The following is a 16,734-nucleotide window of genomic DNA, read 5'->3' as shown; positions in this document are numbered from 1 at the left end:
ATAGCTATTCATCTTTACAGGTGGGAAAAGTGAGGTATAAAGGTTGGGGCTTGCATTTGTTAATAAACGTCAACAAACGTGGATGTGTCAGGTTTTCAGGTGCCCTCCCGAGACCACCAGAGCCTGATTTTCAAAGGAGCTAAGCACAATTGACGCTCCCATTGATTGCAAGCATTGTTGTGAAAAATTGGGCCCAAGTAACCTGCCTAAGGTCACTGTCAGGGACAGGATTACAACTCAGGAGTTCCTGGCTCCCAGCTCACCCATCACCTGAGAATAAGTACCACCCAGAATAACTAGCAAACACCTCTCCCTCAACATTTCTCCAACTATACACATCTAGGGCAAAATGTTCCTACAGGGCAGGCTTCACATGTGATCCAGCTCAGAGAAGCAAAATCTCCAACACCTTTCTTCTCTCCTCAGTAAAAGCCTGATCTAAAGCTCATTGGAATCAATAAGAAATCTCCCATTGACTTTAGTATGCTTGGGATCAGGCTCAAGTGGAGGTGCAGCATTTTCTCTGCTTGTTCTTCTCCTCCCCTGAAATGGATAGTTTCTAAGGCCAGACAAACCATTGCAATCATCCAGCCTGATATAACACAGGCCATAGAACAGCCCCAACATTATTCCTAGAACATCTCTCTTAGAAAAACAGCCAGTCTTGATTTACAAATTGTCAGGGATGGAGAATCCAGCATGATACTTGGTAAAGTGCTCCAATGGTTCATTACCCTCTCTGTTAAAAATTTACCCCTTATTTCCAGTCTGGATTTGTCTAACTTCAACTTTTTGTCATTAGATCATGCTAAACCTTTCTCTGCTAGATTGCGAAGTCCATTATTAAATATTTGTTCCCCAAGTAGATACTTATAGACTGTACTCAAGTAACCCTTTAGCTCTCTCTTGTTAAATTAAATAGATTGAGCTCCTTGTGTCTATCATTCAAAGACATGTTTTCTAATCCTTTAATGACAGGTTTCAGAGTAGCAGCCGTGTTTAATGATTCTCATGGCTCTTCGCTCAACCCTCTCCAATTTAGCAACATCCTTCTTGAACTGTGGGCTCCAGAACTGGACACAGTATTTTAGCAGCAGTTGCATCAGTGCCAAATACAGAGATAAAATAACCTCTCTACTGCTAATTGAGAATCCCCGGTTTATGCATCCCAGGATCACATTAGCCCCTTTAGCCATAGCATCTAAGCGGGGAGCTTATGCAGAATCACTGCTTGCCATGATAGTGTCTCCCATCCTATAAATATGGCCGATTCTTTGTTCTCAGATGTATACATTTACATATAGCCTTATTAAAATGAATATTGTTTACTTGCTCCCAGCTTACCAAGCGATCTAGATCACTCTGTATCAGTGACCTGTCCTCTTTGTTATTTACCATTCCCCCAATTTTGGGTCATCTGCAAACTTGATCAGTGTGATTTTATATTTTCTTCCAGGTCATTGAAAAAGATATTAAATAGCATATGGAAGCAGCTCTGGGCTCTGATGTTTGCAGGCTGGCGTGTTACAATATGGACTTCCCTGCTTTGCTTGCATCCCCCCTCCACGATTCCAGTGCACCCAGAGCATCTACCCTCACCCCCCATGGTCCCAGTGCACCAGGAGCAAACCAACCTCCAAGATCCTGACTCCAAGTAAATCACTCAGCCGGACCTGGGGACTCGTTATACTTCTTATCTCAGCAAGGTTCAACAGAGAAGTGTGATTTTTCTCTGTCTAAGGAACTCTCCCTCCTGGTACTTTTTTTTTACCATGATTTTACTTTATTTATAGTAAATCTGAAAATATTCAATCCATTTGCCTTAAGTGTATACTTATAAGAGATGCCAGACCTGAACCATGGAATGAAGATTTCAGTTTATTGATGAATCTTTTCAATTCCCCAACTGCAAAGAAATCTGATCTCCTAAAATCCTATCCAAGAATAATTATAATAATTATTATTGCTGGTTATGATTCACCAAATTACTGGGAATGTGTTAGTGTGAGACTGTCAGTTGTTTTTTCAATAATATCAATTCAGGTTCTTTACTTTATTTTTTATTTTTGTTACATAAGTAGTAATGAACATTGTGTTGATTTAGATTGGTGATATAACTAGTGTTGGGCAATGGTGTTTACACTGTAATCCAATGTGGACAAGATTCTAGCGGGCAAAAGTTAAGCAGAAATGTTCTGCTAATGAACCCCTATGTGCTCCAGGTATCTTAGAATAAGGCTATTTAAACAGTTTGCATAACATATATATCTACTATACACTTGTTCTTAAGTTTAAATGCTAGCCTTCTACCTCCCTTTTTTGATATTGTTGTGAATAGTGCAGAAGCCATGCCCTCCCTTGATACAAGACTATTTTTTCTTTATAAAGCTGAAGGGAATCCAATAATACCCCAACTGGGTGTTTTGGTGGTGGGGAGGAGTGAGTAATGAGGTCACCGCCCTTGTAAACTGCCACATTGTTTGGAGTGGCTCACAACTTCAGTGCTCCAGCCTCCGGGCAGACTGTCAAAAGCAGGGCAGACGGTCAAAAGCGGGGCAGACACCCGAAACTGGTGGTATGCTCTATAATTAGAAGTTACCAAAGCAGTAACAAATGTGAACTCCTGGATCACTGTAACAGTCTTACCATGGAGTCAATTTTACCACCCAGTCAAGCTGGATGTAGTGATAAATGGTCACTTATATCAAAAATCACAAAATATTCAGGCTGTTTCCAGCCCCAAGAGACCAGTCACTTACCCAAGGTCAATTTGTACCTTAGATCGCAAATCAAAGACAATGCTGGTAGCCAGTCCTGTAGTAAACTAATTAAGGATTTATTAACTAGGAAAAAGAAACGAGTTCCTTACAAGTTAAAACAGGCAACATATCTTCACCAATGAGTTCAGTCTATGGTTCCAAAAGGTAACGTAGTAATCTGTCAGCACTGAATGGTCATTTGGGGCTAACCCAGGTTGGCCCTGGAGATTTCTGGTTTTTGCTTCTTAGTTCCATTCCTTGTAAGAGTCCGAAAAGCAAAGAGGTAAAAAAAGCTCCATGTCAGCTATCTTTATTTCCCTGTTCCAGAATTCAAAGAGATGGGACGTGCTTTCTCACATGTAGCACCTTCATGGGTGTAAGAGGGCCATTAAACCAGCCTTTGTGTTGCAATGTTCCATGGTGACCCATTTAGTCTCGACAGTTCTTCTTGATGGGCAGGGGAACCACCTTTCCTGCCTTGGTTCACAAGTTCAGATCAGGCATTTTTACAATTATAAAGCAAAACGTACATATTACCTTATAGCGTGGGATACAGACATTACAAGTAAAATTAATGCATGAAGCACCTTGCAAGCATTTTATAGTCTAAATGCTAAACACATTCTTACAAGTTCAACACCCATCTTGAACAATATTAACATACGGGGGGGGCTGGGCTGGTTTCCAGCTATAAATTTGTCAGTGCTCAGCTGATGCCTACAGCCTTTGCAAGAGCTGACACCTGGTTTACCAGCATCACATAAACAGGGATGCTGGAACAATTTGTACAGTGAGCCAAACTGTAAACCTTGTGTATGATGAAAACCACTTCAAACTATGGAGTCTGGCAGCATCTCCAGCACCCCTAGTTCCAGCACCTATGCACATAAACCTCCTAGACTTAGGTTCTATTTCAATTTGGATAAAAGTTATTAATTTTTAAGTGATCCTTGGTTAACTTTGACCATGTCATTTCTTTCTCATTTTTCCTATCTTTTACCAATCTTGGTCTGCCTTATCCTCTCCCCTTTCCCCTCCCCAGCATGCCCTTGTGTGGGAACCCAGATGTACCTTTCCTAGATCTGAAACTAACCAATGACACGATTCAGGTGCCTGATAAGGAAATATTTGACCTAAGCACTCCTTATGGCTAATATTACAAATTATGTTTCCTGAAATATCAAAGGAGTGACTCATCCAATAAAAAAAAAGGATGATCACTGAAAGCAGATACTATCTTCCTACAGGAAACCCACCTTAATGACTTGGAAACAGAGAAGTGGTGGCTGGGGGAAAAGGGATGTTTAACAATTTCTTCTCCACAGCCAAAGACATACAAATATTGTTTCACAAAAGACTCAATTTACAAATTCTAGATGTAAATAAAGATGAGGGAGTTAGATTATTTGCTGGTGAAGGCTAAGATCTGACTCTATATACCTTATTATATGTGGACCTAATAAAGATGAAAAAAAAACTTGAATCCAAAATTAATTAATATCCCACTAGAATCAATCATCATAGCAGGACATTTTTATTAAGGGGTTGGTCCCTTTTTTAGACAAGTCAGGCCATCCCCACAAACACAGTCACATGCTAGAAACTTTATAAAAGACTATATGGAAGAATTGGGATTAAAAGATGTATGGCTGTTCCAGAATCCCACAATGAAGGATTTTCTTTGTTTTCCTCCTCCCATTCCACACATTCATTAATAGATTTCTTCCTGATTTCTATGAATCCAGATGACTTAGTACTTAGCATGATAGACTTGGCCTCATTATGATCTGTTCATGCACCAGTGATAGTACAATTTTCCCCTCCCCAGACAAACTGGATTTGCAAAAGATGGAACCTGAACTCCTGTCTTTTGAAAAATAATTTTTTTCAGAACTATGCCACAGAAGAAATTCATTTTTTCTTTGAAACGAATGACGCATCAGAGAGATCCGATTTCCCCCATATGGGTGCTTTTATTAGGGGCAGGACCATTTGCTACTCAGTGGGAAGAAAGAGGGCTAGCCAGGCTCAGCTCCTGAAATTAACCGAACCACTTAAAGCTATGGATTTAGAATGTGCAAATGACCCCTCCCAAGAAAATCTTTTTCAAAATTAATCAGTCTTAGGTGTGAAGTAAATAGACTGACTTCAGCACAAGCTGAATTTGCTCTTTTTAGACTCACACATACTGGGAGTTGGGGGAAATAGGGGGAAATTCTCACATCAGATTAAAAGTGAGAGGTCAAAGGTCCTGAATGGTATCACTCAAAATCAGAACAAGGGCAGGTTATTACTAATCAAAAAGAGATCAATGATCAATTTTTGAAATTCTACCAGGCTCCTTACAATAATGTTTCCCCACCTGACCCAGAAGAAATGAATAATTTTGTTAAAACTCAGTCTCCTACAAATCTCAGAAGAGCAGCACGACAGGCTAGTCTCTTCCTTGCAACTGTAACTCACACACCTTCTGGGTGTGGTGCTCTGTCTCATCTAGTGGCACCGAGACCACTTAAAGAGAGAGAGATTGAGTCTGCTTAACAGCCAGTTGGCTTTTAGCTCATGCCGTAGAGAGGCTCATGCACTGAGTTCCCCGGTTCGATCCTGCCTGCTGATGACCGGAGTCTCTCAGCATTACACAATCAGGGGTGGAGGAAATAAGTCCCGACAAGACTCCCAGCCCTGATGGCCCACCGACAGAATTCTATCAAAGTTTCAAAGAAATTCTGGCCCATGAGCTGTTCTACACTTACAAAGATGCCTTAAAAAAAGGTACCTTATCTCCCACTATGAGGGAATTCATTACTATACTACCAAAACCAGGTAAGGATTCACAAGCGGGTAACAACCACACACCCATGTCTTCAATCAATACCTATGTAAAAACACTTTTAAAAATGTTGGCCAAGAAGCTTGAAAAAGTAATGAGTGATAAGGTTCTCCCCAATCAGGTGGGATTTATTCAACAAAGCATGATTCAGATAACACACGTCAAGTAATGGTTTCCATCAACATTCCATCAACATTCTAGAAAATGCCATGCAATCATTTCACTCGATGCAGAGAAAGCCTTCCACAGAGTGAACTGGCAATATTTGTTTCTTTCCCTGGATAAAGTTGGGTTGGGGAAATCCTTTATTTCACAGATAAAGCTGTTATATTCTAATCCAAACCCTTGTATCCTAGCAAATAGCCCCATATCCTCCTCCTTTGATCTGTTTTGAGGAATTAAGACAGGGATGCCTATTCTCCCCTATTCAGTCTGGCATTAGAACTACTTGCAATACTAATTAGGAGCAACCAAGAGATTCAAGGGATCAAATCAGGGACCCAGGAGAAAAAAAAACTTTCTATATGCAAATGACATCCTTCTATTTATTAAAAATCCAGATCAATCTATTCCCGATATCCTACAAACAACAGACAATTTTGGCTACATGATAAATTGAATAAGTCAGAAGCAATGAAGATCTCACTGGATTTATTTGGAAGTGGTTTTCCTATAGGGACATTTAACTGGCAACAGACAAACCGGAGATATCTTGGCACCTACTTCCCTAAGGAAATTAAAAACATAGTCAAGGTTAACCTGGCCCCATTAATCATGCAGTTAGCAAATGATCTAACTAGATGGCAGGCACTACCTCTCTCCCTTTGGGGAAAAATAAACAATTAAAATGAATGCCCTTGCCAGGATCCTTTTTATTCTGATTTATTCAGGATCCCTTCCTATCCATATTCCTTCCTTTTATTTTACCACAATCAACATGTTCAAGCTTTTTGTGGAGTGCTGGTAACAAACCCAGAATCTTCCGACAAAGACTACAGCTCCTTATCTAAAAAGGTGGTTTTACATTTCCAAACTTTAAACTTTACCATCGGGCAGTAGTTCTTAACCGCAGCTCATTCCCTCATGCTGTAGAGCCCCCAGATTGGCTCCAGCTAGATGCAGAATTGGTTTCTTCTTTACCCCTTTCCAATGCACTGTATTTGGATTACTCCAATTCCCTAAAGAACAATTACCAATTATTGTGGCAACCAGAAGTACTTGGCATGCAATGTGTACCCCTATTTCATATCACGAGTTCTATCTGGGGTAACTCAAAACTCTGTATAGCAGGCAACCCCACTGTTTGGCCACATTGGATTAGGAAAGGGATTTTGACCATCCGTCAATTTACTGAAAACAATACTTTCCTCCTTCTTTCAATATTAAAAGATTGAACCAAGGAGGAGTGGCAGTATATCCATCTTAAAGATGCTATGTCCCATCTGTTTGGCCACAATGCCTTTGCTACCTTCGACCCACCTGAACTGCTTTCATTTCTCTAAATATTACTCAGATTGCCAAGATTTATGGCAACACTATTTGAAATATATTTGAAGCAAATATCCTAAAAAAGAAATGGGAGGAGGAACTAAGCCAATTATTTTCTGCTAACCAATGGAAACAAATTTTAGCCAGTGCTCTGAACGGCTCCTTGGACCTCTGTTTAAGAATAATCCAGCACAAAATCATACAATGGATACACTGAATGCCTCACCAACTGTTCTGCTAAGTACCACTAAGTCAGACAAATGTTGGTGCTGTGATGCCTTAAGTGCTAACTTAACCCATATGCTATGGGAATGCTCCTATACCCATAGGTTTGGGGCAGAACTGAATTGCAGAGTTAATTTTTTTCCAATCTAATGAAATTGTGTTACAAGCTAAATATGTAATTTTAAACCTAATGGATGTTAACTGGAAATGGAATAATCTGAAAACTTTGGCTAAGCACAGCACTAATAATTGCTAAAAGGTTAGTACTACAAACATGGAAATCTAAAAACTAACAAAAATTGAAGACTGGAGCATAGACATCATAAGCTTGGCCACCATGGAAAGAATTGTATACTGCAACAGAAATACCCAAGAGAAAAAATCTCAGAAATATGGGCTGCTTTCCGGGAAGTATCTGAATTATCCTATTAAATACCTGCCTCCTACACCTCTCCCCCTCTTTGATACCCTCTCCTCTGAATTTCACTTCTGTTTTTATCTTATTTTAATCATTTTTCTTTAACTAGTTGGATTTTTATAAGCAAAATTTGTGTCTAAATTATGTTATATAAGTAATTGATTTATATTTTAACTATGAATATGATATATAATTAGATGTTTAAAATATAGCTAAGGTTAGGTAACAATTGGTTAATAGATTATGAGAAGTTTATGTATATTTTGTTATGTTTATTTTTTTCTATCTATATTTTTAAAAATTAATACGTTAATAGAAAAAATGGAATTTTCAGAAGTGCTCAGTGCAGGCCTAACTCTGCTCCTCCTGAGGTCAGTGCTCAAACTCCCATCAACCTCAGTGGGAGCAGAGTAAGGCCATGTCTACACTACAAAACTATGTCGACCTAAGTTATGTTGGCATACAACCGCCGCAGTTATTACATCACTTGTGCACGTATACACTATGCTCCTTGTGTCCACGGTGTGCGTCCTCACCAGGAGCACTTGTATCTATGCAGAGTGCAGTGCATAGTGGGTAGCTATCCCACTGTGAAACTCGTCACCATCCAGTGCAAGGTGTTTTGGGAAGTTTTTGCAATCCCTGATGGGGCTGAAATGAATCGAGCAGGGATGACTGGGAGCATAGGTTCAATTTCCCATAATATAGCATTCTCCATCCCATAATTTCATCTGCATTCCATAATATTTTTTGTCTCTCTTCAACCTCACATCACTCCTCGCTGTTCACCTTCTCTGACAGAAGCCTGGAGGCTGCCCAGCTCTGCAGTATTGTCAAGAGCCTTGTGAGCCTGGGGCACCTGATCCTGCAGTATTTGTGGAGCTGCAAGAGGAGCCGCAAGGAACATGACAATTCCTTGGAGACTAGCTTGCTATGGGACATAGAAACAAATAATTCAAGGTTGTTGGTGGCATTCACAGAACAGCTGCAGATGGTGGAACACCAGTTCCAGGCCAGAGAAACAAGCACTGACTGACTGATGGGTTTAGGATGATGAGCAGTGGCTGCAGAACTTCCAGACGCACAACTCCACATTCCCGGATCTGTACAACAAACTTGCCCCAGACCCCCCAGAGCAGGGACACCAAAATAAGAGCTGTGCTGACAACTGAGAAATGAGTGGTGATTGCACTGTGGAAACTTGCAATGCCAGATTGATTCCCGACTGACCGGTAGCAATTTGAAGTCAAGAAATTCACCCAGGGGCAGTTTTCATGCAAGTGTACAGGGTCATCAGAGCTGGCCGTATGAGTGGGCAATGTGGGTGACCCCGGAGCGCTGTGGTCAGGGGGGTGCTAAGGTCAAGAAGCAAGGAATAGGGTGGGCCTGGGGTGCGAGGCCACAGAAGGGAGCTTGGGACAATGGGAGGATGGGGAGCCTTGGGTGGTAGCGGTGGGGCCATAGGTGATGGGGAGGCATCAGAGGCAATGGAGGGATGGGTGAGGGATCATAGAGAGGCATCAAGGGCAAGGGGTGATGTGGGGGTGGGAGGCAGCAAAGGCCAGGGGATGAGAAGGCAGCAGGGGCCGGGGTGCCAAAATACAAGTTCACCCAGGGCAGCATTTTCTATAAGGTTGGCCCTGAGGGCCACTAATTGCACCTGCTATGCAGGACTGTGACTCTGGACAATGTACAGGACATAGTGAATATTTTTGAAGCAATGGGCTTCCCCCACTGCAGTGGGGTGAGAGAGGGCATGCATATCTCTATTTTAGCACCTGACTACCATGCCACAGAAAACATCAACAGACAGGGCTACTTTTCTATGGTAATGCAAGTGTTGTGGGAAGTACTGGGGATGCTTTACTGACACCAGTTTGGGCTGCTCAGGGAAGGTGGATGACGCACACATCTTTAAGAACACAGGACTGTTCAGAAAGCTCCAAGCAGGGTCTCTTTCCAGACTGGCAGATTACTAACAGGAATGTTGAAATGCCAATTGTGATCCTGGGAGACCCAGCCTAGGCCATGCTCATGAAGCCCTACAACTACAGGCTCAGCAGGTGTAGAATGACAGTTGAATGTGCCTTTGGAGGGTTGTGGGCATTGTCAGCTTACTAGCTTGGACCTCAGTGGAAAAAAAAAATCCCAGTAGTTAGAGCTGCTTGTGTCATCCTGAACAACATCTGTGAAGCAAGGGGGGCGGGCGAAGTTTCCACCAGGGTAGAAGAGGAGCAGCGGGCGGCTGAATTTGAATAGCCAGATAGATACAAGGGCTATAAGTAGCCTTGTATCTGGCTACCAAATTCATGGCCATAAAATACTCATCACAGACCATGAAATCTTGTCTCATCCTTGAAATCTGGTTGTGTGCACTTTTACTGTAAACTATACAGATTTCACGGGGGAGACTAGAGTTTATCAAACTGAGGGTCCTGACCCAAAAGGGAGTTGCAAGGTTATTTTAGGGGGGATGGTGATATTGCCACCTTTACTTCTGAACTTCCTTCAGAGCGGAGTGGCCAGAGAGCAGCGGTGGCTGCAGGACAGGCAGCCAGCTCTGAAGGGAGAGCTGCCACCAGGAGCAGCACAGAAGTAAGGGTGGCAATACCATGCCATTCTTACTTTTGCGCTGCTGATGGGGTCAGGTCTGCCTTCAGAGCTGAGCTCCCGGCCACCAGCAGCCCCTGCTCTCCGGCTGCCCGGCTCTGAAGGCAGTGCCGCCACCTGCAGCAGGGCGGAAGTAAGGGGAGCGGCAACCCCCCTACAAAAACCTTGCGACGCCCCCTGCCCCACAACTCCTTTCTGGATCAGGACCGCTACACTTACAACACTCTGAAATTTCAGATTTAAATATAAGAAATCATGCAATTTATGATTTTTAAAATCCCATGACTGTGAAATTGGCCAAAATGGACCGTGAATGTAGTAACATTGCTTACACATCTAGCGGTATTGTCTAGGAGTGATGTTATGGGTTCTGTGACAAAGTAAAACAGGAAATTGGTGTCTGTCAGTCCTGCTCAATACCAGCCAGCATATGCTGTGAACTAATAAAGATGAATTATGTTCTGCCCCACCCCAAAGAAAGATTTTTATTCTGTAACATGAACCAGGCAAATAAACATTTCGAGCTTAATAAAAGGGAAAGAACAGTCAGTTCCATTTCATTTACACATACACCACCTGTGTCTCTTTCACAGGCCAGTGACTGTGGAGCTGTGATTGTCCTTAGTGTCCCCCCGGGTGGAGTAGTCGGGGTAGTGCTGTGGCCCCTGATGCCAGGTGGAATGTTGAGGGGTGGTGTAGGGAGGTCCCGACAGCGCGTTGTCTACAGAGGCAGGGGAGCATGGTATTCTTGGACATACAGGTCCAGCCGAGTCTGAAGCATCTCAGTTTGCTACCTGAGAAGCCCCATTATATCCCGATGCATCCCCCTCATTTTCTTGTTTGGACTCCTGGGCCTCTCTCTTCGCCACACTTTCTGCAGTGGTCATCCTCCAGACCCTTGTCTTGTTTTCTGATGCAGTACAGGCTTGCAGCATCTCCTTGAACATGTCATCTCCAATTCTCTTCTTTCTCCTCCTTATTTGGCTCAGGAGCTCCCTCAAGGCCACAATGGCACAGCTGCAGATACAACGAACAGAGCTACCATTGCCAGTGTATTCACGACAGAATTTAAGAAAAATAAAAACAAAACAAAAATAAAAAAAAAACCCACACATACTTAGGAGGCTGAACTCACTCCCCCTTGATCCCCACAGTTGTAAGCACTACATTCTCACTTCTCCTCAGGACCGATACAGCACAGCACCAGCCGTGGTGAGTATGAGATCGGGGGGGGGGGGGGCGCACACTGGGGATAGCTCGCAGGCATGGAGTATATTTGCCTTGGGCAATGGAACTGAATACTGGCACTGTTTTCTACAGGCAGTGATTTTCGCTGATCTCTCACTCCTGAGGCTAACAGAGGCAGAGAGAGCACAGCTGCTGCTGGCATCCTGATGCTGCCCAGGCCCGTATGCTGCTGGCCTGTGTGCTGCAGTGGTGCTTGCTGAAGTAACTGCTGAGTCATTTGGGAAAGCGTCCTACCGCAGAGGAAGAAACAAGGCAGCCGGCCCCAGAAACCTTCAGCGGAGGATTGCAGCGTACCTCCGTGAAAGTTTTATCGTGATCTCTACAGAGGATTCAGGGGACATCCTGGTGCACATAAATAAACTGCCCTGTGTGTCCCTCACTGCCTAACTCAAGAGCTGAATGAAAAGCAGATAACTTTACCTCTCTTGGTTGTTTCACTACCTCTTCTATAACAAGTAAAAAAAGAGTAGATCAACAGAGGTGTTCTGCTACTTTGGGGGCTCTTTCTCTGCAATGTCAATGCAAACTGCATACTTACCAGAGATTCCTTCCCCTGCATCAGGCTTATGTATGCTCAACTGTAGGGACAGGCTGGACTGTGGGGGAGTCAAGAACATGTCCTGGCTTGCTGTGTCGCGGAATCCCCCAGTTGCCTGTCCTCCATACTCCTCCTCCACCACCTTCTTCTCGCTGTTCACAGCAGGGACTCTGGCTCCTGAGTATGCACAACACTCCTGAGGGGTGGGCATCTCTGCTGAGGATGGCATACAGCTCTTGGTAAAAGTGGCAGGCCTACGGCTCCGCACCTTGCCTTTTGGCTGTCACATGGCATTGCTGCTGGTCCATTTGTAGCCCTTCTTCTCCGCACCCCAAATAATCTGCCTGTAGATGTCAACCTTTCTGTCCCTGCACAGCCTCTTCTCCCCACAGACCTAGGAGATTTAATATCACCCATGTAGTCCAGGCAGGAGTGAGTCTTCATAATGGAGGCAGCATGGTCAGCTGCATACAACAGAATTGCAAGAAATGCAACCAGAAAAAGGAATTTCAAAAATCCGCAGGGCTTTAAAGGGAAGGGGCAGCTCCCTGTCCACCTAGCCCCTGGGCAGCAGCGTTCACAACAGTGACTAGAGCAGTCAGTGTGAGGCAGCTCCTGGAGGCCAACAGCAGTTGATGTAATGAACACAGTGTCTACACTGACATTGTGTCAGCCTAACTACATCAGCCTTGACTCTATGCCACTCAGGGAGGTGGCCAATGGCAGGTACTTCAGAGGGAATGAAGAGAACAGGTAATCATCAAGTGATCCATCCCCTGTTGCCCATTCTCAGCTTCTGGCAAACAAAGGCTAGGAACACTTCAGAGCATGGTTTTGAATCCCTGCCCATCCTGGCCAATAACCATTGATGGAGCTATCCTCCATGAACTTACCTAGTTCTTTATTGAACCCAGTTATACTCTTGGCCCTCAGAACATCTGCTGGCAAAAAGTTCTGGATTGACTATGCATAGTGCGAAGAAATACTTCCTTTTGTTTGTTTTAAGCCTGCTGCCTATTAATTTCATTTGGTGACCCCTCACGCTTGTGTTATGAGAAGGAGTAAATAATGTTTCCTTATTTACTTTCTCTACAACAATTTCATAGACCTTTATCATATCTCCCCACCCCGCTCCCATAGCCCTATGTGCACTGCTGTCCGTGTCCCCTCCACTCCCCTATATCCTGTGCCTCCTCACCTGGCCCCACAGGCAGGGCACTGTGAGGAAGACAGCCTTTCCTCTTCCTGGCTGGCTGTTTTGGCCCATGAGCCAGCTGCCCTCTCTTCTGTGACCACTTCAGCCCCTAGTGGGCAAAAGTTGTAATTGCAGTGCCTCCCCAGCAGAATGCATTTTCTATGGGGAGGGGGGATCCTGGGGTGGAGGGGGGGAAGATATGAATTCTGCACCTGCACAGAATTCCCCCAGGAGTAGATGTTGAAGGCAATGTATTAATATGCAGACATATACACCAAGACATAGAAGAATTACTTAGCCCTGGAGTGAAAGGAACAGAGTTCTTGTTAGGACACCACTTGCTTTTCCCCAGCAGTGGATTTCACAGGAACCATATACAGTCCTGAGAAAGTATGTTTATACAATTATTTCAAAACAAGACATTTTAAATTACCACCATAATCAAAATTACTAGCATGACATTTAGTGAATCATTAGGCGTCCAAGAAAATTACAATTCGATTTCACCATGGGGAAATGTTACCAATTGATTCTGACACTGCTCTGAAAATCCCATGACCTGCCTTGAAATGTTAGTGACTGATGTGCCACACCCCATCTTCCATTAGCAGATCATGTTTTAGTCTAAATAATCTGAAGTCAAATTTCCCTGAACAGGGTTTAGCTGAATTCCAGACTTATATTTTAGACATTAAACTTGGTTAATAAATATATTTTTAATGGAGGCAGATTACAAAACAAAAACACACACTCAAGCATGAGGAGCCCAAAGAATTGGTAATCACTAAATGAGTCACATCAAGATTATGCATAGTGTGTAAAATCTGCAGAGGCCCCTATGTGATTTAGGAGCCTACATCCAATTGAAAGGAAAATAAGACTTAGGCATCTAGGTCTTCAGGCACTTTTGAAAATGTTACCTGGCATGGTAAGGGAGGAGGACTGGATTGGTAAAATGGAGCCTTTCAAATCTGCGTCAACCTTAGCTCAGATCAGTAATAACTAAAATTTCTTACCTTCTACCAGCTGTTCAATGTCTTTGTGATATGAGTTGGTAACTTCAGTTCAGCCTGTAATGTAAAGGAGTCTTATCACCAAACCACCACAGCTGACACCCTTATTGGCCACCTGTGACATTACCCAGGGTACAATCTGGACTGATGGACAGCTGTGTCCCCTCAATTCTCCAATGTGGCATGCCTTTTGCACTGCTTCGTTGTGAGAGCAACTACTTCTGATCCTGCTCTCACAGCCTCCAGCATGTAAGTTACTCCCAGCTATACTTTATGAGTGCTATGGCCAGCCACTTTTGAATTACACTGCAGAGGAACACCAGCAAATTCCCCATCCTAGACTTTCCCCCAGAAATGAACATTTTGTACAGCCCTGCTCTCTTCTTCCAGACAATACAAGAGCATATAAAGTGTCATTTTATTAATAGAAAAATAATACACACAAGTCTTGTTATCTCAAATACTTCAATCCAAACACTGTGGTTTAGATAAAAACAAATTTGTTAACACAGAAAAAAACAGATTTAAGTGATGAGGCATACAAGTCAGATCCAGTTACAAGAATATAAAAGTAAAACGCAGCTAATACCTAACTTAACAAATGAAGTGGATTCAAAGCAAAAGTCTCTCATGCCACATGTCTGTGGTGTTTTGATGCTGCTTGAAATGATTAGGACTGGGAGCATTGGCTGTTGGGAGTCTGAAAGGACAGGAAACAGGAAGGAGGTGGAGGAGTTGAGAAGGCTGAGTGAGAGCTACCAAGGGTGCAGCAGCAGCTTGGTAAAGAGGTTTCCACTTTAAAAATAAAGTCCTGTTGAAGTTTGTTAGTACCTTGCCTGGTTGTTACAACAATGTCTTAGTCTTACTGGCTGAACTTTTCAGTCAAAATCCTCCTCCCAGTCCAATGCTGTTTCCTTTGTTCTTCAAGTGTTGTTGATGCTGTGAATAGAGAGGAAGGAGAAAGACAGAAGAGAAAACACCCCAAAACTTTCTATAGCATTTGTCTTCTTTGAGAATCATCTCCAGCTGAGTTCAGGACAAATGTTTGTGTTGACAGAAGTTCCTAGCTTTCCTTTTGTTATTCATGCCCACCTCCTCTTTCCTGACAAAGAATGACCACTTAATCAAGTGATGGTCCATTTGACCTTTGTCAAGGTTCCTTCCCCACTCTGAACTCTAGGGTACAGATGTGGGGACCTGCATGAAAACCTCCTAAGCTTACTTTTACCAGCTTAGGTTAAAACTTCCCCAAGGTACAAATTATTTTTACCCTTTGCCCTTGGATTTCCACTGCCACCACCAAACTTTATCTGGGTTCCTGAAAAAAAATGTAGTTTGGACACGTCTTTCCCCCCCAGAATCCTCCCAACCCTTGCACCCCACTTCCTGGGGAAGGTTTGGTAAAAATCCTCACCAATTTGCATAGGTGACCACAGACCCAAACCCTTGGATCTTAGAACAATGAAAAAGCATTCAGTTTCCTTACAAGAAGACTTTTAATAGAAGTAAAAAAAGAATCACCTCTGTAAAATCAGGATGGTGAAAACCTTACAGGGTAATTAGATTCAAAACATAGAGAATCCCTCTAGGCAAAACCTTAAGTTACAAAAAAGACACACAGACAGGAATATTCATTCTATTCAGCACAGCTATTTTCTCAGCCATTTAAAGAAATCATAATCTAATATATACCGAGCTAGATTACTTACTAAGTTCTAAGACTCCATTCCTGTTCTACCCCGGCAAAAGCATCATACAGACAGACACAGACCCTTTGTTTTTCTCCCTCCTCCCAGCTTTTGAAAATATCTTGTCTCCTCATTGGTCATTTTGGTCAGGTGCCAGCGAGGTTACCTTTAGCTTCTTAACCCTTTACAGGTGAAAGGATTTTTCCTCTGGCCAGGAGGGATTTTAAAGGGGTTTACCCTTCCCTTTATATTTATGACAACCTTGTTGACCCTGGCTGAAGCATTGGCTAGCCTTTTGTGTCTGGGGATCTGTTTGAGGCTGCTTTCCCAGACTTGGAACATGTCTTAAATAGTAGAATCGATAACTTTACAATGTTGCCACACACATTTTACCAGGATAATAATGATCAGCAAATTAGGAGTTTTCAAATGATACTTTGTACAACAATCATAATCCTGGAAAGGGATGAACATAGGGGTACAGACTGTCACATCATCTCAGCAAAACAAAGTGCAGGACTGAAAGGGCATGAAAACAGGTGATGCCATTTCATTCCCTGGTGTCACCAGATCCAAGTTGAGGCCCACTGATGAGGAACTGTGCAATGCCACTGTCTGTGCTGTACCTGTCTTAAGAAAGAGGATGTCAATGACCATCTTTTAGACCATCTTTCTAGAGTACTTTTAGAGTACACAAACCTGTGTGCTTTTAAATAAGCAAG

General features: G+C 43.0%; 1 long non-coding RNA gene across 1 annotated transcript; it reads right to left on the bottom strand.

Moving 5' to 3' along the window:
* Positions 1 to 10,528: 10,528 nt before the first annotated feature.
* Positions 10,529 to 16,097, bottom strand: LOC122462017. Its single transcript, XR_006284341.1, has 5 exons — positions 16,034 to 16,097; positions 15,156 to 15,263; positions 14,328 to 14,381; positions 12,117 to 12,510; positions 10,529 to 11,347 (listed from the first exon to the last, which is right to left on the bottom strand). It is a non-coding gene; the product is annotated as an uncharacterized LOC122462017 (long non-coding RNA).
* Positions 16,098 to 16,734: the final 637 nt, after the last annotated feature.

The sequence above is a fragment of the Chelonia mydas genome, chromosome 1 (assembly GCF_015237465.2).
Source record: "Chelonia mydas isolate rCheMyd1 chromosome 1, rCheMyd1.pri.v2, whole genome shotgun sequence".
Taxonomy (NCBI): domain Eukaryota; kingdom Metazoa; phylum Chordata; order Testudines; family Cheloniidae; genus Chelonia; species Chelonia mydas.
Note: the sequence above shows the minus strand (reverse complement) of the source record. Positions and strands in the feature narration are given on the sequence as shown.